This window comes from Pseudophryne corroboree, chromosome 9 (assembly GCF_028390025.1).
Source record: "Pseudophryne corroboree isolate aPseCor3 chromosome 9, aPseCor3.hap2, whole genome shotgun sequence".
Classification (NCBI taxonomy): domain Eukaryota; kingdom Metazoa; phylum Chordata; class Amphibia; order Anura; family Myobatrachidae; genus Pseudophryne; species Pseudophryne corroboree.
This window is the reverse complement of record NC_086452.1, coordinates 83,163,033-83,185,459: the sequence shown is the minus strand read 5'-3', so window position 1 is coordinate 83,185,459 and position 22,427 is coordinate 83,163,033. Positions and strand designations below refer to the sequence as shown.

At 41.8% G+C, this 22,427-nt stretch overlaps 1 protein-coding gene and 1 pseudogene across 1 annotated transcript in view; one reads left to right on the top strand and one right to left on the bottom strand.

The window, feature by feature from the left end:
• Positions 1 to 22,427, bottom strand: part of BEND5 (BEN domain containing 5) — a 1,224,740-nt gene that overhangs the window by 500,440 nt on the left and 701,873 nt on the right. The gene's annotated exons all lie outside the window — the stretch shown is intronic.
• LOC134964048 (5S ribosomal RNA) lies at positions 13,635 to 13,753 on the top strand (annotated as a pseudogene).

Here is a 22,427-nt window from a genome sequence, read left to right as displayed (position 1 = left end):
TACAATACGGAGATATATAGCCCAGCTCGAATAATGATTATGATTTCACCACCTCCCTCTAAATTATTTAATCCATTTATAAAAGAATATAGAGGATAGGGTGGAGAAGGGGATAGATGTGGAGGAGATGCCTGAATAGGAACCCTTTTATATAAATCAAAGATAGGGGGACTAAATATTACCAAAAATCATATGAAAATTATATGAAAATGATATGATGTACATGATGGCAAACAACTAGTAAATTAATTAGGATATATTTAACAACTGATTCTCTGAAATAAAGTAAGGATGTGATGTGGCATGAGATGATGATGTAACAATATAATAATGACCTAAGTGACATCCACCCCATCCCCAGGGAATGGGTAAAACAATATACAGAGAGAAGCATTTTTCTATATATTGTTTATAAACATTACAATAAATTTGATATGGGATAAATGCAGTTGGGGACCATACCCTAAAGAATTTATAAGAAATTAATACTAAAGGATAAATAAATTAAATTATGACATATGAGATATAAAATTCCATGCAAACTAACATTTGGAAATTATTAAATATCCTTACAGTATTCATTAAAATTCCACCTGCCAAAATACATATATCAACATGAAAGTATATATTAATATCTAGCTACTTAGTGGTTGCTGATCCAGATAGGGGAGATCAACTCTCTGAAATTATTACACAATCCCTTTTAAGAATGAATAAATATAACAAAGGACAAAGCTATATGTGAATTTGTCCAAAAGAACAACGATAGGCAAAGAGACCTGTCAATCAAAAATCTAGACGAATGAGAGACTGGAACAGGGGATATAGTTCTCCCAAACCCGGAAATCGTGTTTCCTATGATGAAGCAAATGCGAAACGATCGTTAGGAGATCGGACGCAGTTATTTTGTGTCCATTTTAATAGCTTAGTCACTGTGTATATAGACGGCTTTAATATACTGAGATCAGTCACGTCAATACATTTCAGACGTGAGCCGCGGTTAGCGGCTACACGCTAAGACACGCGGCAGCCAATGGGGGACATAGGCTGAGGCGGCCCTGTTGGACGTGTACCGCGGTTAGCGGGTACACGTGTGGATACACGGCACTGAAGGGGACTCAGACCCAGATTGCCCCAGAGCCGCTTGGGGGGTACACACACGTGCGGGGAGTACCTGAGAAGTATACCGCCGTGTGTGAGCAGCATTTATCTGTTAGACACAGGACGGCCGCTACAAGATTGTGGGGATATAACCACAACATGCAGGCAATACTGATCTAAAGAGAATGTAAGACTGCCACATTGTACAAACATTCCGGAATATAGCCCTCCATGGGTGACTGATTATGTGAAGAAATTTAGCAGCATTATTGGTGTGTTGTGCAATATCCCAACATTTAGGTGGGAATATCTCTACATGTGATTGCTAGATGTTAATTAATTAATCCATATTATTAATTTATTGATGGCATGGAAAGCTCATTAATAAATACAAAATAAAGTATAAAATAAAATCAATAAAACAATGGCTACACATGTGACCAGATAAATGGGATAATACACTATCTACAGAACTAGTTTAGAGCTATTGAATTAAGCACAATTCCCTCACTGACCTATTATAAGACCTCAATCAGATCTATCAGTTACTCGGAGAGGGGATTCTCTGAGTCTCATATATGTGATATAGGAATAGACGTGTATAGAGAATACCCCCCAAGTGGCCACAAGTTATTTATACTGGAAGCTAGGATATATTTGTAGTTTAACTGTGTATATAGTACACCACCTAACCTTTCAAATAAGGGAGCAATTAGGTAGTGATGCGCACACTACAAGCACATAACTAAGGAAAGGATTTAGGTGGTATTACTAAACTATTTATAACAGATGGCTATTTGTAATACAAATGTATCAGTTAAAAACAGCTAGAGGCAGACATTGCAACAAATATTGAAACATTCTGAAGGATAAGAGAGATAGTGAAATCAACACAGTGACCAAGCTTTTTAAATTCACTTTATTTTATTTCATATTCACAATTACACTTGCACTATATTTTGCGTATGTTTTAAGGACAATAATAAAGGTTATATTTTAACAATTGGTGGCCATCTACCTTAGGGTATTTGACTATGAGAATAGATCTGTCCGTGTGTTCCCACAAAAGGGAATTCTTTTTTTTCCTTTTCTTTGGTTTTCTACAGTCATATAATTCCCAGGAGCACCTCCCAAAATTTATAGGATACATATCCAGATATGAAATAAAAGGGGAAAGGACAAATACACATTTTGAAATATTAAAAACTAGAATATAGGGTGTCTGTGCGACCTTTCACCTATCCAATGGATGGATAGTATACTTGACGACAGAGGTAGGTAGAGCAGTGGACTACTGTACCGTACTGCTATATAATACTGGTGGTCAGCAAAATTCTGCACTGTCCTCCTACTATATACTACAATGCAGCACAGATATGGAGCATTCTTCAGGCAGAGAACATAGATATTTTCAGCACACTGAGCACAGATATTTGCAGCACACTGAGCACAGATATTTGCAGCACACTGAACACAGAAACTGAGAGAACGCTGCACGTCCTCTCGCTATCATCTCCAATGCACGAGTGAAAATGGCGGCGACGCGCGGCTCCTTATATAGAATATGAATCTCGCAAGAATTCGACAGCGGGATGATGACGTTCAGGCGCGCTCGGGTTAACCGAGCAAGGCGGGAAGATCCGAGTCTTCCTCGGAACCGTGTAAAATGGGTGAAGTTCGGGGGGGTTCGGATCTCGAGGAACCGAACCCGCTCATCACTAATATATATATATATTACATATGATTATGTGATTTTGTTATGCACGAGTGCCACGTCCTTGCTTGGATATATATATACATACATACATACATACACACATACATACAGTACCAGTCAAAAGTTTGGACACCTTCTCATTCAATGGTTTTTATTTATTTAAATTATTTTCTACATTGTAGATTAATACTGAATACATCAAAACTATGAAAGAACACATATGGAATTATGTTGTTAACAAAAAAGTGTTAAACAAATCAAAATATGTTTTATATTTTAGATTCCATAAAGTAGACCCCTTTTGCTTTGATGACAGCTTTGCACACTCTTGGCATTCTCTCAATCAGCTTTATGAGGTAGTCTCCTGGAATGGTTTTCCAACAGTCTTGAAGGAGTTACCAGAGGTCCTGAGTACTTGTTGGCTGCTTTTCCTTCACTCTGCGGTCCAACTCATCCCAAAACATCTCAATTGGGTTTAGGTCGGGTGATTGTGCAGGCCAGGTCATCTGATGCAGCACTCCATCACTTTCCTTCTAGGTCAAGTAGCCCTTACATGGCCTGGAGGTATTTTTGGGATGGGATGGCATGGCGCTGCAGAATGCTGTGGTAGCCATGCTGGTTAAGTGTGCCTTGAATTTTGAATAAATCACCAACAGTGTCACCAGCAAAGCACCCCCACACCATCACACCTCCTCCTCCATGCTACACAGGGGGAACCACACATGCAAAAACCATCCACTCACCTTCTCTGCATCTCACAAAGACACGGCGGTTGGAACCAAAAATCTCAAATTTGGACTCATCAGACCAAAGTACAGATTTCCACTGGTCTAATGTCCATTCCTTGTGTTTCTTGGCCCAAACAATTCTCTTCTTCTCGTTGTTCATCCTCAGTAGTGGTTTCTTTACAGCAATTCGACCATGAAGGCCTGATTCACGCAGTCTCCTCTGAACAGTTGATGTTGAGATTTGTCTGCTACTTGAATTCTGTGAAGAATTTATGTGAGCTCTAATCTGAGGTGCTGTTAAGTAGCGGTTTCTGAGGCTGGTAACTCTAATGAACTTATCTTCTGCAGCAGAGGTTACTCCTGGTCTTTCTTTCCTGGGGCGGTCCTCATGAGAGCCAGTGTCATCATAACATTTGATGAGAGTGCAGAAGCATGCTCAGTTGACTGCAGAAAGTCTGCAGTCAACTGAGCAATGGCCAGCTCCCCCCTGCACACTTTGATCGACGCTGCAGCAGCCGCTGTATATATTAATAAATACATTGATATAAATATAAATGAGAGTGCAGAAGCATGATCAGTTGACTGCAGAAAGTCTGCCAGCTTCCAGCACATTTCCAGCTCTGAATTATCAAATACTGTAGCATTAGTGAAACGGGATAGACAGCCTACATGACAGCCCACACATAACTGAAGTCCTATGATAATATAGTGGGAATTACTAGACAAAGAGGAAATTTAAATTGTCAAAGAAGTTCTTCTTAAGATTGGTATCTCAGTCTATGGGCACTATTTAAAAAGGAAAACGAAAGCATAAAAACATCACTGATTTTCCCTTTTTGTAATCTCTATTTACATTTTTCTGGGTCTCGGGACAGCCCTAGCAGTAACAGTCTGGCACAGTGAGGAGCTGTAGAATCCCATTTACATTTTTTTGCATTTGCCCTGTGTGCATGCACCTCCAGTGACGTGTGGTGAAGTCTGTGGCTGGATAGGCACAAATGGGGGTGTACAGGGGGATTATGTGCTTGTTGACACCCCACCCCTCCAGCACTCACTGACAACAGCACCTCAGTCACTCACTTACCCCAACTCCTCAGCAGTGGCGTAAGTTCGTCCCAGTTGCCCGGAGGCAAGATAAATATTGGTGTCCCCCCTATTTCCTATATCAAGATAAGTGTGTGGGTGTGTGTGTGTGTGTGTGTGTGTGTAACAGCAGACACTTTACTGATGGAGCTATTTGCTCCTGTAGAGGAAGCATGAGAATTCTAACTATATGAGGTTACGTGTAATTGTCAGAGAAGTATCTTCATATAGTTAAAATTCTCATATTTCCTATACAGGAGCGAACAACTTCATCAGTAATGTGTCTGCTTCCAGTGTAATAGGGTGTGGTTTCTAATCTTGGGTGTGACACTTGTAAAATGTGTATAATAAAGAGGGTGTGATTTGTAAGGTGCAGGGACCAGTGAGGAAGTCGGCCACTGAAAAGACAGCAGCAGATATCAATTAACTTAATTCAATGGTGTCACAGAATGGGAGGAGAGGTGCCCCCCTTCAGAGCAGGAGCCCGGGGGCAGATGACTCCGTTGCCTCCCAGAGTTCTGCCTCTGCTCCTCAGGCATTCACTGACTCCCAGTCCGTGGCTGTGTATCAATACGCGTGGCTGTATGCTCACTGGGGGGTGGGGGTTGGGTATCAGCACGGGATGTGGTTAAATTACCGGCTGTTGGGATCTCGGCGGTCAGGATACAGACACCAGAATCCCGACAGTCAGGGAAATCCTGGAAGCTGCAATCCCAACCTAAGCCCAGAATGCCCACTTGGGTGGTGATTGAGGGTACACGCTGCGCTCGCTGTCGGGATTTTGGCTGTTGGGCTCCCGGCATCGGTCTCCTGACTGCCGGGATGCCGAATGCCAAGATTCCATAACGATCCCATCAGTACCCACGCTGCAAGCTCTAAGGGTGTATCAGTACCTACGGCTGTAAGCTCTGGAAGGGGGGGGGGGGGGGCGTCGGGTCTTAGTACCTGCGGCTGCAAGCTCCGGGAGGGGGGTGTTTGGGTATTAGTACCCACAGCTGAAAGCTCCGAGGGGGGGGTCGGGTATTAATACCCACGACTGCAAGCTCCGAGGCGGGCATTAATGCCCACAGCTCAACACAGTGACAGACAGAGACAACTGAGTGCTCTCCAATCACGTCTGCCTGACTAACAGGGGCGTGCTTTCATGTGGGCTAAAGGAACGTCCCTGTCAATGAGGCAGATGTGCTGGTGCAACTTCTTATGTGTTTTTGAATGGGCTTTTACTGCGTGCAGCTTGGCCCCGCCCCCAGCTTCAGCCACTTTATCATTGTCAATGGGAGGCAGAGCTCTCGCTGCCTCCCACCTACACTTGGCTGTATTTTAATGTCAAATAGGATTAGAAAAATACAAAGAAAATATTTAAGACACAGAACATGTGTTCTAAATATTTTCTTTGTATTGTATTAAACATTGACAGGTGAGGCACCGCCTCCCCTGACTGCACATCCCTGCCTGTGCACCTCCCAGCCAGAGGAACTCGGGGTGTTCAACACAGTATGGGATCGGTATCTTCTTGTTCATCTCCCCTTAGATCTCATAATGCCATCCTGAGATGGCGTTATGTTGTAGAGAGTGGCTTCACTGTTCTCATGTTTTCAATTTTGTCAGCAGCCCCCTTTAAGATCTATGTGAGCTACAGCACTGTTATTAGAGAATAGGTGAAGAAATCAATGATTTGGCGATCAGGCTAAAAAACGGCAGTTCTGCGCATGTGTATGCGGTGCAATGCTCAAGCGCGACGTACGGGCACAACGAACGATGCAGTTTTGCACAGGGTCTAGCGATGCATTTCAGTCGCACTGGTTGCCGCAGAGTGATTGACATGAAGTGGGCGTTTCTGGGTAGCAACTGACCGTTTTCAGGGAGTGTTCGGAAAAACGCAGGCGTGCCAGGGAAAACGCAGGCGTGGCTGGGCGAACGCTGGGCGGGTGTGTGACGTTAAATCCGGAACTGAATAGTCTGAAGTGATCGCAAGCGCTGAGTAGGTATTGAGCTACTCTGAAACTACACACATTTTTTTTGCAGGCACTCTGCAATAAAAACGTTTGCACTTCTGCTAAGCTAAATATACTCCCAGTGGGCGGCGGCATAGCGTTTGCACGGCTGCTAAAAACTGCTAGCGAGCGATCAACTCAGAATGACCCCCTTTATTCTAATTTCTAAATAGTGAGAAACAAAGTTAAAGGCTTTCTTCAGCGTAAGTGTTGGATAAAAGCCTTTATTTTGTTTACTAAATAGACACCCATACTATTAAACACGTTAACAAGCCATTTTATATTACTAATCTCAGGTGGATGTTCCAATTTGGTTTGCAGTGTAAGGTGAACGGCTAATCATAAGACTGCTAATTATATACAATCAATCTAGAAACTCCTAGAGCATTAAACAAGTCAATGTCATATGAAATGCACAAACGGTTTGCTAATAGGGACCTGATTCTGAGTTGGGAGAACTGTAAAAAAAAATATATATTTTCCCAAAACAAAAACAAGTAACTTTGCAATAGGAAAATACATGTTGTAATGCAGGGTGGCCCAAAAGTAGGAATACAGTAATGATTTTTCATTATTCTTTCTTTCTTTGTTGCAGAATTGGAATGATGGCTCGGAATCTGAGTGAAGAAAGAAAAAAAGTGGATTCTAAAGCAGTATTGGAAGACTGAAACTGCAGAGAAAGTGTGCATTGCGTGGCAAGAGGCATCTGACACTGTTCCACCAACTCGTCTGGCAATTTATCGTTTCAGATTTAAATTTGATTCAACGGGTTCAGTGCATAATGTACCAAAATCTGGGCGTCCTCGTACGTGTACGACAGAAGAGAATGATATGAGATTCTCCCTGACATTTATAAACAGTCTGAAAAGGTCCACATGACATGTTTGTCAGGAGCTATCCATACCAAGAACGTCCTTGCAATGGTTAATACGAAAATTAAAATTGAGGCCGTAACAACCAAAATTTTTATATTGCCTTTTGGAGGATGACCTAGATCAGGGCTGACTTTGCCTAACTTTTTTTCCGCAAGATGGGGCTCCTTATTTTGCTTTGGCTGTATGGGAATGCCTTGACAACACCTTCCCACAGCGTTGGATCGGGCAATGTAGCAGTATTGAATGGCCACCACGTTCACCCAACTTCACTCCAATGGACAAGGTATTTCAGCAGAAGCCTCTCACAGGGGATGAATTGAAGGAGTTCATCTCTCAAGCCTTTGTTGACGATGGTGCTAACCAAGATTTGTGTGTTACTGTAACCTACTGTGTGTCACAGTGTAAAGAACATGTAAGAATGTTGCGTTTTGAGCACCTACCGTATGAGACTAAAAAATACTGAATATTGAATGTGTTATCCTTCAGCCCAATATAAATACTATATATATATATATATATATATATGGAAAACAAAAGGTGAGAATAGGCGCCTCCTAGTGTAATATTATATATATAATGTGACCATCACCCTTGATATCACCCTGTAGAGTGGAACTGTACCGTGTATGGTGGAATTCCAACCACCTTTAAAATAGCATAAGGTCACAATCTGAGCGACGCCACCAATGATATCCTGTTAGTATTCCTCCATCTCTCATTGTGGATATGAATATGAGGATGGTCCAAACATTAATAATATGGTCTTGAAAGTGAAGTTGAAATCCCTATGTTCCGGATTACTGATGTTGCATGATATGCTGGAGTGGAACTCAATCCTCTCGTAATTGCCAATTTAACAGTGCTGTGACAGCGGCCATTTATTCTTAGGTCTGGTTATTGTGGCAGGGTCCGAAGTCTTCTTGCTTAGCGGGGTATTCCGGCGGTAAGTGGTCTTCAGGGAGCTTTGCTTGACATTCCCTGATTTGAAAAAACCTAAAGTGTGTAATAGGGCTGATGTGTCAGGACCCCGCAGGTGAACGTTCTGCACAAAGTACCGATGTTACATATATGTGGACGATAGTACGCTGTGTTTTTAAACGACTTTTAGGACATCCCTATACAGAGAACACTCAGCACACGTCTCCAGGTGTTTTAATTGATGAGTGTAAAACCCTCTTTGCTCGGCGAACCCTGTTTAACACTTTCAGATAATCAGTGCCGTATAAACAAAGCCTGAGCTCTATGCAGCAGGTTGCAGAACGAGCGCTGCACGTACTCTCGGGGATCTCTTTATAATAGTACGGGTTCTATTCTCTCTCCGATCCAGTCTGCGGCCAAACTAGTTTTTTGGCCGCAGACTGGATCGGAGAGAGAATAGAACCCGTACTATTATAAAGAGATCCCCGAGAGTACGTGCAGCGCTCGTTCTGCAACCTGCTGCATAGAGCTCAGGCTTTGTTTATACGGCACTGATTATCTGAAAGTGTTAAACAGGGTTCGCCGAGCAAAGAGGGTTTTACACTCATCAATTAAAACACCTGGAGACGTGTGCTGAGTGTTCTCTGTATAGGGATGTCCTAAAAGTCGTTTAAAAACACAGCGTACTATCGTCCACATATATGTAACATCGGTACTTTGTGCAGAACGTTCACCTGCGGGGTCCTGACACATCAGCCCTATTACACACTTTAGGTTTTTTCAAATCAGGGAATGTCAAGCAAAGCTCCCTGAAGACCACTTACCGCCGGAATACCCCGCTAAGCAAGAAGACTTCGGACCCTGCCACAATAACCAGACCTAAGAATAAATGGCCGCTGTCACAGCACTGTTAAATTGGCAATTACGAGAGGATTGAGTTCCACTCCAGCATATCATGCAACATCAGTAATCCGGAACATAGGGATTTCAACTTCACTTTCAAGACCATATTATTAATGTTTGGACCATCCTCATATTCATATCCACAATGAGAGATGGAGGAATACTAACAGGATATCATTGGTGGCGTCGCTCAGATTGTGACCTTATGCTATTTTAAAGGTGGTTGGAATTCCACCATACACGGTACAGTTCCACTCTACAGGGTGATATCAAGGGTGATGGTCACATTATATATATAATATTACACTAGGAGGCGCCTATTCTCACCTTTTGTTTTCCAGATTTACCATTGGTGGGCTTGAACAGCTAACCACTGGAGAAAAGGGCTGCCACCCCACGAAATATAACATTGGGGGAGTGTATTTTAGATATAAGAAACTGACCATAGAGAAAAGGAGAGGTCGTTTTTAAGAAGGGTTTAGCGCCATTTACCACCATCAACCTTTTGCATATATATATATATATATTTATTTATTTTTCAAAAGATGTGCTTGCACTCAATCCCACACTGGAGCATAAGGGCCCAGCTGCCGTCCACAAACCACCAAGATGGCCAGTACAGCATGTAGAAGATCTAGTGGCACTCCAAGTCCTTGGAGTGCCGCCAAATGTTCTGTTAGGCAGGACTGTCGCATGAAAGGGAGTGGTAGATGCCGCAGCTCAGCATGTCGGGTGTGATCGTTCAGCGCAGATGAGCCAAGATGAGTGTGGCTACATCAATATATATACTGTATATATATATATATATATATATAGAGAGAGAGAGAGAGAGAGAGAGAGAGAAGAGGACGGCGGCACTCAGGAAAAAAAAGAATGCAGACACAGCCACTTATTCAAACCAACGTTTCAATGCTGGTGCATTTTCGTCAGCATTGAAACGTTGGTTGAATAAGTGGCTGCGTTCTTTTTTTCCCCTGAGTGCTGCTGTCCTCTCTTCTCTATATAGCAGTGCAAACTGCATCCACGGAAGGCAACAGGGACTGATATTTCAAGTAACAGTGAGTGCCGGACCTATTGAATTATATATATATATATACTGTATATATATATATATATATATATGGACAGATAATCCCGGCACTCTTCTGTAGAGATGATGTCACTGCGGTGCCCTCCCAGAGGAATTACCTCATGTACATGTAGAAGAAATAAAGGTGGCACTCACGCAGATTTTTGCAAAGGTAAAACGGTCAGTTTTAATTTACCGACATGTTTCGGGGACTCGCCCCGTCCTCAGGGCCTTAACAACCCAAACTGATAACAAGACAAACATTTATACCCAACCCAGAACATACAATCATATGTGGATCAATCTCACCTGCTCACCGTCGTGTATATATATATATATATATATATATATATATATATAAACACACACACACATATTATTTTATTTTAAGATGCAGGGTAAATATTGCCTGTTTTTGCATGTAGCATGTGCGCCTTTTACATCTGTCCTAGGTTTTACCAATATGCTGAGTTATACCACTTTCACAGAAGTATATGAGAATAACAGAATCAAGAATTGGAGTAGATTTAATGGAGAAGACAAACAGGATCCGAAAGGAAAAAGAGAATATTGGCAATCGGTGCCGAGAAAAAGAATGGATAGCAGGATGAACACGTATCATCCACAGAAAAAACAGAACATACAGACTAACAACAGGTTCTCTGCATTACAGAGATTGAATTCAAACGATGGAGGGGATTTTTTATCACCAGGCCCAAACAACCGATTCAGAGACAAAACAAGGGACGCCACAAAAGAGAGAGTAACACACACAACACCTTTAAAAAGGAGGTTCATAGAAGAAGAGGATGTCGTGGGGGCAGAAGGAACAAGCCAGTACAACAACAAAAAGAGACACCTATAATAGAACAGGATACACCGAAAGGAATTTTCAACGTATCCAGTCATGTACTATCAGAATATGAAACATCATTACTAAATAAAGGACTTTCTTACGCACCCACTAAGGGAATGAACAAATTTGATGTTTTTATTGATTTAAATAAATTCGTAAGAAAATTAACCCTAAAAAGGCATTACCTTAAAAAAGAAGACGCCGTCATTCAGAATTACGAACAATCAAAGTCAGGACTAAAACCTACTTCGAAGTTTTACCCCCTGGAATCCAAAGGCCATAATGTGGGAATCTTTTATGATTTGGTGAAGAAAGAACTGTGTGACACTGAAATCGAACCCATCAAGGAGAAAAACCTAACGAATAGAGAAACTAGGGCCATTAAGGAACTCCAGGACAACAAAAATATTGTCATAAAATCTGCTGACAAAGGGGGGGGGTTGGTTATAATGGATCGGGAGGCCTATGTTGAAGAGGCCAAAAGGCTTTTGGGGGACAGAAATTCTTACACGCCACTCCCTACAGATCCGAAAGAATTGTATGTGGAAGAACTTAGAGCCATCCTCCTGAAAGGTTTCAGAAGTGAGATTCTGACCAAAGATGAATACCAATACCTTTTTAATTCCAACCCCACAACCCCCATATTTTACTTTTTACCCAAAGTGCACAAATCTATGACTAATCCCCCAGGCAGACCCATTGTTGCTGGGATTGATTCCCTAACATCCCATCTATCGGAATATGTGGATGTATTTCTGAGGAAACATGTGGTAAATCTACCAGCATATCTTAAAGACACTACCTCAGTTCTTAATCTAATGGAATCATTCGAATGGCAAGATACATATAGATGGGTCACCATTGATGTACAGTCACTTTACACCTGTATAGAACACGACAAGGGAATTGAAGCCTGCAACATTTTTCTCAGCAAAGATGCCCAGATTACAGAAGAACACAGAATTTTTATATGCGAACTGATGAATTTCATTTTAAAACGTAATTATTTTAAGTTTTTAAATGATTTCTTCCTTCAAATCTGTGGAACCGCCATGGGGACAATATTTGCACCAAGTTTTGCCAACCTTTTTATGGGACAATGGGAAAATGACTACATTTTTAAGGATCATCCATTTCAGCAGAATATCGTTTTTTATAAACGATATATAGACGATATTTTAATCATATGGGATGGCAACGATTTAAGTTTTAAAGAATTTTTTTTATATATATCTAACAATACTATGAATCTCAGCTTCACTGCTAATGATAGTACGGATAAGATTGAATTTCTGGACCTGGTACTGACACACTCAGGAAAAGAAGTGATTACCAAGAACTACATTAAAAAGGTCGATATGAACAGCTATGTGCACTATAAGAGCAACCACAGTCGACAATGGAAGGATAATATACCACTCTCGCAATTCACCAGAATAACCAGGAACTGTAAGAATAATGATGACCGAGACCAACAGCTGGAAGTCTACACTGGAAGATTTAAGGAGAAAGGATACCCGAACCATCTACTGGAAGAAGCTAACGCTAAAGCAAAGGAACTTGAGAGAAAACATCTCCTAAACTATAAAACGAGGGAGAAGAAGGAGGACACTGTGAAGTTCATCACTACATACAGTAGGCACGAGCACCTTATAAAAAGAACTTTGAAAAAACATTGGAATGTCCTCCTGATGGATCCCATTTTAAAAGACTATCTCCCAAAAGAACCATCTGTGGTATTCAGGAAGTCTCAAAATCTCAAAGACCTTGTGGCACCAAGCATGTTGAGTAATCCGGAAATACTCTCTAGAATGCCGAAATGTGTGGGGTGCTACAAATGTGGTCGCTGCAATGTGTGTCGGTATCTGCATCCTAATAGGAGAACTTTCAAAAATAACAGCGATACCAAAGACTATACTATTAAACAATTTATTAACTGCAACACCGTCTCGGTTATCTACATGCTGGAGTGTTCATGCAGAATGAAATATATTGGGAAAACCAAGAGACCCTTGAAGCTCCGTATTCAGGAACACGTGAGGAACATCAAAAACAAGGTCCTGACACATGCGGTGTCGAAACATTTCCATTTATGCCACAATTCTGACCCCGAGGAACTAATGTTCAAAGGTATCGAGTTGGTTGCGCTTGGAGAGAGAGGTGGAGATCTTTCCAACCTTCTATCTAGAAGGGAGATGTACTGGATTTTCGAACTGAACACTATGCATCCAGACGGCTTCAACGAGGGCTATGAAATAGCCCCGTTTCTATAACGTAAGCCAGCTTTTACATCTCCTCTTTGTCACCAGAGCAACCTTCCTCATTTTTCCTTCATTTTTCTTTTCTTCTCCTCTTCCATGTACTTTCCTTCCACCTCCTGTTCATATCACCATTACAGCCATACCACACTGGAGATGCCCAATTCCGCCTGATCTTGGAAGCCAAGCAGTGTTGGGCCCAGCCAGTACATAGATGGGAGACCATCATGGAAGACTGGGTGCTGTATTTCTGAAAGAGGAATATGAGGCTGTCTGTACCTCCATTATTCAAACCTCTCCTCTGAAATCAATTATTCTCTATGGGGAGCTCTGGTGCAGCCTCCGTGTTATATTGAATGAGCCGAATACACAGGGGAACCTGTATATATATGTATATATATATATCTGTTGTTTGAACATAAGGATCAAACTACGCACTGGAATGTACATGGTTTAAATGCGTATATGCGCCTATACAATGAGGTGTAATATACACACTTTTATATCTAATGGGGTTATTACGCTCCCGATCTAACTGTATAATGCGGAGAGTGATCATCATTACATACTGTGGCCACTCCCCCCATTTTTTCAGCTCATTAGCTTAATCGGCTCTATGCACATAATAAAATATCCCCATATCTAACGTTTATAAGTATGGACTAGGTAAAATTAATAAACCACACCAATGTAATTGAAGCACTAAAACTACTCTTTTTCCTGTTTCTTCTTTTTTAAACACATCCCGGCTTATGAGTACCATTGTGAATCATCTGAAAATTCCCCATCAAAAATGGCCGCCGGGATTGGACTTTTTACAATAGAATTGTCTATTAGCAGTTCGTACTACAAGAAAATGGCCGCCGTTTGTTGACATCCGGAGCAGGGACATCAAACGTCACCCGATCAGACTGCACTAGACGGACGCATGCGCATTAGCGCAAGAAAATGAAAGGCGTGTGTTGAAACTCGGAGAATGGACATCAAGCGTCACCCGATCAGGCTGCACTAGACGGGGCGCATGCGCAGTAGCGCTCGGAGACTCTATCACCAGCTTTGGGGGCCGGCGCATGCGCAGAGAGAGACTTCGGACGCCGGAAGAGGGGCGGAAGTGACGTCACCCTCAGTCCGGACCGGAAGTCCACGAAAAAGACTTCAAAACACCTTACAAATATTAAATTACTGTACTTAACATAGCGTTTTTCCTCAGCATTATGTTACCAATGTAGAGGGAGCACTGGCACCTTATTTCTGCAATGTGAAATGTATCATTCATTTCTGAATCACTAATTGACAGGAAGTGATGTAACAATTACTTCCTCATTAGTATAGGTATATATATCTGAGCTGTCCCACTCATAGATCACCCCTTGATGAAGTCCAGATAGGACGAAACGCGTTGGGTGTTACCAGACTTAACCCATCTTCTCAAGTTAAGCAGTTTTATGGTTCTTTTTTATCTTGTCTATACCATCATTTTATGCAGTTTATGTTGCCCATTTTTTAACATTTTAAGGTTAAATTCTCTGTATTTTTTAAGTTTGCTCTAAAAAAACTTTTTTTAAACATCTTTTATTAGTGGTGCTACTGTCTTTTACTGGTGTATTTAGTAATAAATTGTCAATAATTTTTTAATATTTTCGGTCTCCCAAATTTTATGTGACATCATTGGTCGCTTTGAATCACCTTATCCACCGTTCCATATATATATATATATATATATATGGACAGATAATCCCGGCACTCTTCTGTAGAGATGATGTCACTGCGGTGCCCTCCCAGAGGAATTACCTCATGTACATGTAGAAGAAATAAAGGTGGCACTCACGCAGATTTTTGCAAAGGTAAAACGGTCAGTTTTAATTTACCGACATGTTTCGGGGACTCGCCCCGTCCTCAGGGCCTTAACAACCCAAACTGATAACAAGACAAACATTTATACCCAACCCAGAACATACAATCATATGTGGATCAATCTCACCTGCTCACCGTCGTATATATATATATATATATATATATATATAAACACACACACACATATTATTTTATTTTAAGATGCAGGGTAAATATTGCCTGTTTTTGCATGTAGCATGTGCGCCTTTTACATCTGTCCTAGGTTTTACCAATATGCTGAGTTATACCACTTTCACACCAAAATCCCGGCTCCAACCCGGGATAATGAACTCAGGGTTGGTTTTAGGTTACTTAACCCTTTCACACTGGTGGATAGACACAGATTCAACCAGGGTTGAAGGACCGGCAATTTTGACATGGGTAGACCCTGTCACACTGAGTTAGAACCTGGGTCGCCCTGGCTTGCCCGCTTAGTATGAAAGGGATATTAGTTGCTCCTTTTTGCTTTTCTCCCAACTCAGAATTAGCCCCAGGAGTTGGTTCAAGACTTATGGGCCCTACACATTTGTCGATCCGCCGCCAAGCTGCCCGACGGCGGATACGGGCGACACGGTGGCAGGGTGTCAGTGACGGGGGGAGTGAAGTTTCTTCACTCCCCCCGTCACCCGGCTCCATAGCAGTGCAGGCAAATATGGACGAGATCGTCCATATTGGCCTGCATGCACAAGCGACGGGACACCAGCGATCAACGAGTGCGGGGCCGCGCATCGTTCATCGCTTGTGCCTCCACACTGAAAGATATGAACGGTATCTTGTTCATTAATGAACGAGATTGTTCATATCTTTCAGTATTCTCGCCCAGTGTGTAGGGCCCATTACACTTTCTGAGGTGAGGAGAGCCGGTCAGACTCCATTGTGCCAATCCCATAAATCCAAGCAGGAATTATGAACAATTTATATTTTTATATTTTTCCAAAATGGAAAAAAATTATTTGCTTTTTATATTTTAAGAACAACTGTGGGTTTTTTTTTTTTTTTTAATGGCTTAGTAGGCGACCAAACGCTCTTCCATTAGCACTTTGGAAAAACTATTTATTTCAAAAGCTGATTTGTTTTTGGAAAACAACAGATCAGCGAAACCTTTTTACATCAAATGTTCTGTGTACAGAACATAAAATGTCTCATGGCCACATTGCCCTTTATTTGGTAATGTCAAAACACTACGAAAATCTAGAAAGTGCTAGGCTTAAAGCTCAATCTGGTCTCAGATGGTGATTTTATCAGGCTGATAGCTGCACAGGCGCCAGGCAGTCTTCCATTGGGTCCAGTAAAACTGCACAAAAACAGAAACTTTATACTGGTCCACTTGACCTTTTGTTGCTTGCAGAAATATATTTTTCATCCCATTTCCCGAACTTTGAGGTTTTTTTTCCTGGCTATGGCTATCGCCTGTTACTTCATTAGCTTGCCTTTGTTATGTGTTTTAATTAAATTGCCATTGAATCTTGTACACGGTCGTAAGATCATCTTCCAGAAAGCACTGACGATGATAGATGTGATCATTAAAAGGACATAGTATCTTTTCTGCACTGCGGTGTATTATTGGACTGGGAAATCTATTTACTTAGTGTATGGATTTGTCTTTTTGTTTCGCATTAACTCATTTTAAGCACGTTAACTAAAAGGATACTTCAAATGTTTCCATCTTTTGGGTCAATTCAATTTTTACAAAAAGACTAAAAAAAGAAAATCCCATTTACAGGTATATCTGTAATCTCTTTCATACTGATAGAGAACATAAAATCTACAGCTATTTAGTTATTTTGTTAGCAATTAGTTACTTTAAATATACAATATGACAAATGATATCCCAAATGCAAAAGTGGCCAATTAACGATATGGCGCAGGAAAATGCAATTATACGGCTATTTTTATGTAACTGATCTACTGTATTTTGTCATATTGCTCACACATAGGTGCATGGGGATACAGTCATTAGGTCGACATGGTCACTAGGTCAACATGGAAAAACGTCGACATGAGCTTTTTCATACTTTACGATCCACGAGGACTACAATTGGGAACGGTAACCTTGACCGAAGCATGGCGAGCGAAGCAAGCCATGCGAGGGGACACGGTGCACTAATTGGGGTTCCCCATCACTTTACGAAAAAGACGACACCAAAAACAGTCAAAAACTCATGTCGACCTTTTTCCATGTCGACCTAGTACATACAGATTGGTCCACCGTTATCTTGAGTAGTTTTCTGTGCCTAGTCACAACATGATTTATTAGCATAAACCCTTCATCTATTGTTCTCAACTGCAATACAATACAGAGAACAATACAGCAGGGGATAAAGTCATTACAGCAGGGGATTAAGTCTGACTGGCCAGTCACAGTTAATCCTATTAACCGTCAAGATAAATGTGGACCTATCTGTATCGACCTATTGACCATGTCAACCTACTGCATGTCGACCAATAGTGGTCGACCTAATGTCTGTCGACCTAAGTGTGGTCGACCTAATGACCCATACATATTTTCGTGTTCTGTCTGAGCATATAATTGCCGGGATATAATGAAGTCCAATTTCTGCAGCCTTGTGGGGTTACCGTCCGAACTCAAACATTTTTTTTAAATGGGCAATTATGCACAATGCATGGTTTAGCCTTGTACATGATTGCCCCTTTAAAAAAAACCTCTGAGTTCGGCCGGCATCCTGCGCGGCCGCCAAACTCGGACTTCTTTACGTGCCGGCCTGTGTGTTTGATGAGTGGCAGAATATGCACTGATTTAAATGCATGTTCACCAGAAATATAAATGTAATTTCAAATACTGCCTATATGTACTACACCACTGAAATGATATAACATTTTCCCTTCAAATATATTGTTCGATGTCTGTTTAGCATAAACCTATTGACTGACAGGTTATTACTAGCAAGATCATCAAGTACAAAGTCCCTGCCGAAAAACTGGGGCTGTGGGACACTGCAGAAGGAAGGGGAGGCCCAATCAGAAGCCACATGGACATTGTGGCTTCTGATTGGTTACTTGTTCATACCTCCCGTAAGTACAGTAGCTATGCTAAAGGGTATCTGGATGATAGGTCGACAGTGTCAAGGTCAACAGTCAATATGTCGACACCATATGGTCATCATGAGTTACAGTAGGTCGACAGGTACAGTAAGTCGAGATGAAAGGTCTACATGCATTAAGGTTAACAGGTTCAAAAAGTCAATATGTGAAAAAGGTCGACATAGCAATGGTCAACAGACATGGTCGACACAAGTTTTTTTTACAGTTTTTTCATTTTCCCAACTTTTGCTTGATTTACTATCCACATGGACTACAATTGGGAATTATACACGTTTCCACTGATTATGGTCACATATGATGAAATATACAACACAACACTGAAACCCCCCAAAAAACTTGTCGATCATTTCTATGTCAACCATTTTCATGTTGACCTTTTGACCATGTCGACCTTTTGTATCTGTTGACCTCACCCACTGACTACCTTTTATCCTGTCAACCTAATGCATGTCGACCATTTGGGGTCAACCTAATGATTGTCTACCTAGACACTTTACAGTAGATCTTCTATACCACACCCATTATAAAGAGGTAAATTAGAGGCCACTATAAGATTATTTTCTCAATCATTGTTCACCTGGGTGCCACCTGCCAACACATTTGCACCCATGACATTTGCAAAGCAATACATTTGTAATGAATCCTGAAAGTATTCACAGCGCTTCACTTTTTCCACATTTTGGTATGTTACAGCCTTATTCCAAAATGGAATAAATTCATTTTTTCCCTCAAAATTCTACACACAATGGCCCTCATTCCGAGTTGTTCGCTCGGTAAATTTCATCGCATCGCAGCGATTTTCCGCTTAGTGCGCATGCGCAATGTCCGCACTGCGACTGCGCCAAGTAAATTAACTATGAAGTTAGGATTTTTACTCACGGCTTTTTCTTCGCTCAGGCGATCGTAGTGTGATTGACAGGAAATGGGTGTTTCTGGGCGGAAACAGGCCGTTTTATGGGCGTGTGGGAAAAAACGCTACAGTTTCCGGAAAAAACGCAGGAGTGGCCGGAGAAACGGAGGAGTGTCTGGGCGAACGCTGGGAGTGTTTGTGACGTCAAACCAGGAACGACAAGCACTGAACTGATCGCAGATGCCGAGTAAGTCTGAAGCTACTCAGAAACTGCTACAAGGTGTGTAATCGCAATATTGCGAATACTTCGTTCACAATTTTAAGATGCTAAGATTCACTCCCAGTAGGCGGCGGCTTAGCGTGAGCAACTCTGCTAAAATCGCCTTGCGAGCGAACAACTCGGAATGAGGGCCTATACCCCATAATGACAACGTGAAAAAAGTTTTTTTTAGATTTTCGCAAATTTATTAAAAATAAAAAACTAAGAAATCACATACACATTAGTATTCACAGCCTTTGCCATGAAGCTCAAAATTGAGTTCAAGTGCATCCTGTTTCCACTGATCGTCCTTGAGATGTTTCTACAGCTTAATTGTTGTCCACCTGTGGTAAATTCAGTTGATTGGACATGATTTGGAAAGGCACACACATGTCTATATTAGAGATGAGCGGGTTCGGTTTCTCTGAATCCGAACCCGCACGAACTTCATGTTTTTTTTCACGGGTCCGAGCGACTCGGATCTTCCCGCCTTGCTCGGTTAACCCGAGCGCGCCCGAACGTCATCATGACGCTGTCGGATTCTCGCGAGACTCGGATTCTATATAAGGAGCCGCGCGTCGCCGCCATTTTCACACGTGCATTGAGATTGATAGGGAGAGGACGTGGCTGGCGTCCTCTCCATTTAGATTAGGAGAGAGAGAGAGAGAGATTGACCTGAGGCTGATACTGTAGAAGAGAGTGCAGAGTTTAGTGACTGACCACAGTGACCACCAGCAGTGCAGTTGTTTTATTTAATATATCCGTTCTCTGCCTGAAAAAAACGGTACACACAGTGACTCAGTCACATACCATATCTGTGTGCACTGCTCAGCCCAGTGTGCTGCATGCCTGCATCATCTATGTATATATTATATATCTGACTGTGCTCAGCTCACACAGCTTATAATTGTGGGGGAGACTGGGGAGCACTGCAGTGCCAGTTATAGGTTATAGCAGGAGCCAGGAGTACAAGACAGTCACATACCATATCTGTGTGCACTGCTCAGCCCAGTGTGCTGCATCATCTATGTATATATTATATATCTGACTGTGCTCAGCTCACACAGCTTATAATTGTGGGGGAGACTGGGGAGCACTGCAGTGCCAGTTATAGGTTATAGCAGGAGCCAGGAGTACATATTATATTAAAATTAAACAGTGCACACTTTTGCTGCAGGAGTGCCACTGCCAGTGTGACTGACCAGTGACCTGACCACACTGACCACCAGTATAGTTAGTAGTATACTATATTGTGATTGCCTGAAAAAGTTAAACACTCGTCGTGTGACTTCACTTGTGTGGTGTTTTTTTTTTTATTCTATAAAAAACTCATTCTGCTGACAGACAGTGTCCAGCAGGTCCGTCATTATATAATATATATACCTGTCCGGCTGCAGTAGTGATATATATATATATTTTTTATATCATTATTTATCATCCAGTCGCAGCAGACACAGTACGGTAGTTCACGGCTGTAGCTACCTCTGTGTCGGCACTCGGCAGTCCATCCATAATTGTATACCACCTACCCGTGGTTTTTTTTTCTTTCTTCTTTATACATACATACTACTACATCTCTTTATCAACCAGTCTATATTAGCAGCAGACACAGTACAGTACGGTAGTTCACGGCTGTGGCTACCTCTGTGTCGGCACTCGGCAGTCCGTCCATAATTGTATACCACCTAACCGTGGTTTTTTTTTCTTTCTTCTTTATACATACATACTACGACATCTCTTTATCAACCAGTCTATATTAGCAGCAGACACAGTACAGTACGGTAGTTCACGGCTGTGGCTACCTCTGTGTCGGCACTCGGCAGTCCGTCCATAATTGTATACCACCTAACCGTGGTTTTTTTTTCTTTCTTCTTCATACATACATACTACGACATCTCTTTATCAACCAGTCTATATTAGCAGCAGACACAGTACAGTACGGTAGTTCACGGCTGTGGCTACCTCTGTGTCGGCACTCGGCAGTCCGTCCATAATTGTATACCACCTAACCGTGGTTTTTTTTTCTTTCTTCTTTATACATACATACTACGACATCTCTTTATCAACCAGTCTATATTAGCAGCAGACACAGTACAGTACGGTAGTTCACGGCTGTGGCTACCTCTGTGTCGGCACTCGGCAGTCCGTCCATAATTGTATACCACCTAACCGTGTTTTTTCTTTCTTTCTTCTTCATACATACATACTACGACATCTCTTTATCAACCAGTCTATATTAGCAGCAGACACAGTACAGTACGGTAGTTCACGGCTGTGGCTACCTCTGTGTCGGCACTCGGCAGTCCATCCATAATTGTATACCACCTACCCGTGGTTTTTTTTTCTTTCTTCTTCATACATACATACTACTACATCTCTTTATCAACCAGTCTATATTAGCAACAGACACAGTACAGTACGGTAGTTCACGGCTGTGGCTACCTCTGTGTCGGCACTCGGCAGTCCATCCATAATTGTATACCACCTACCCGTGGTTTTTTTTTTCTTTCTTCTTCATAGATACATACTACGACATCTCTTTATCAACCAGTCTATATTAGCAGCAGACACAGTACAGTACGGTAGTTCACGGCTGTGGCTACCTCTGTGTCGGCACTCGGCAGTCCGTCCATAATTGTATACCACCTAACCATGGTTTTTTTTTCTTTCTTCTTCATACATACATACTACGACATCTCTTTATCAACCAGTCTATATTAGCAGCAGACACAGTACGGTAGTTCACGGCTGTAGCTACCTCTGTGTCGGCACTCGGCAGTCCGTCCATAATTGTATACTAGTATCCATCCATCTCCATTGTTTACCTGAGGTGCCTTTTAGTTGTGCCTATTAAAATATG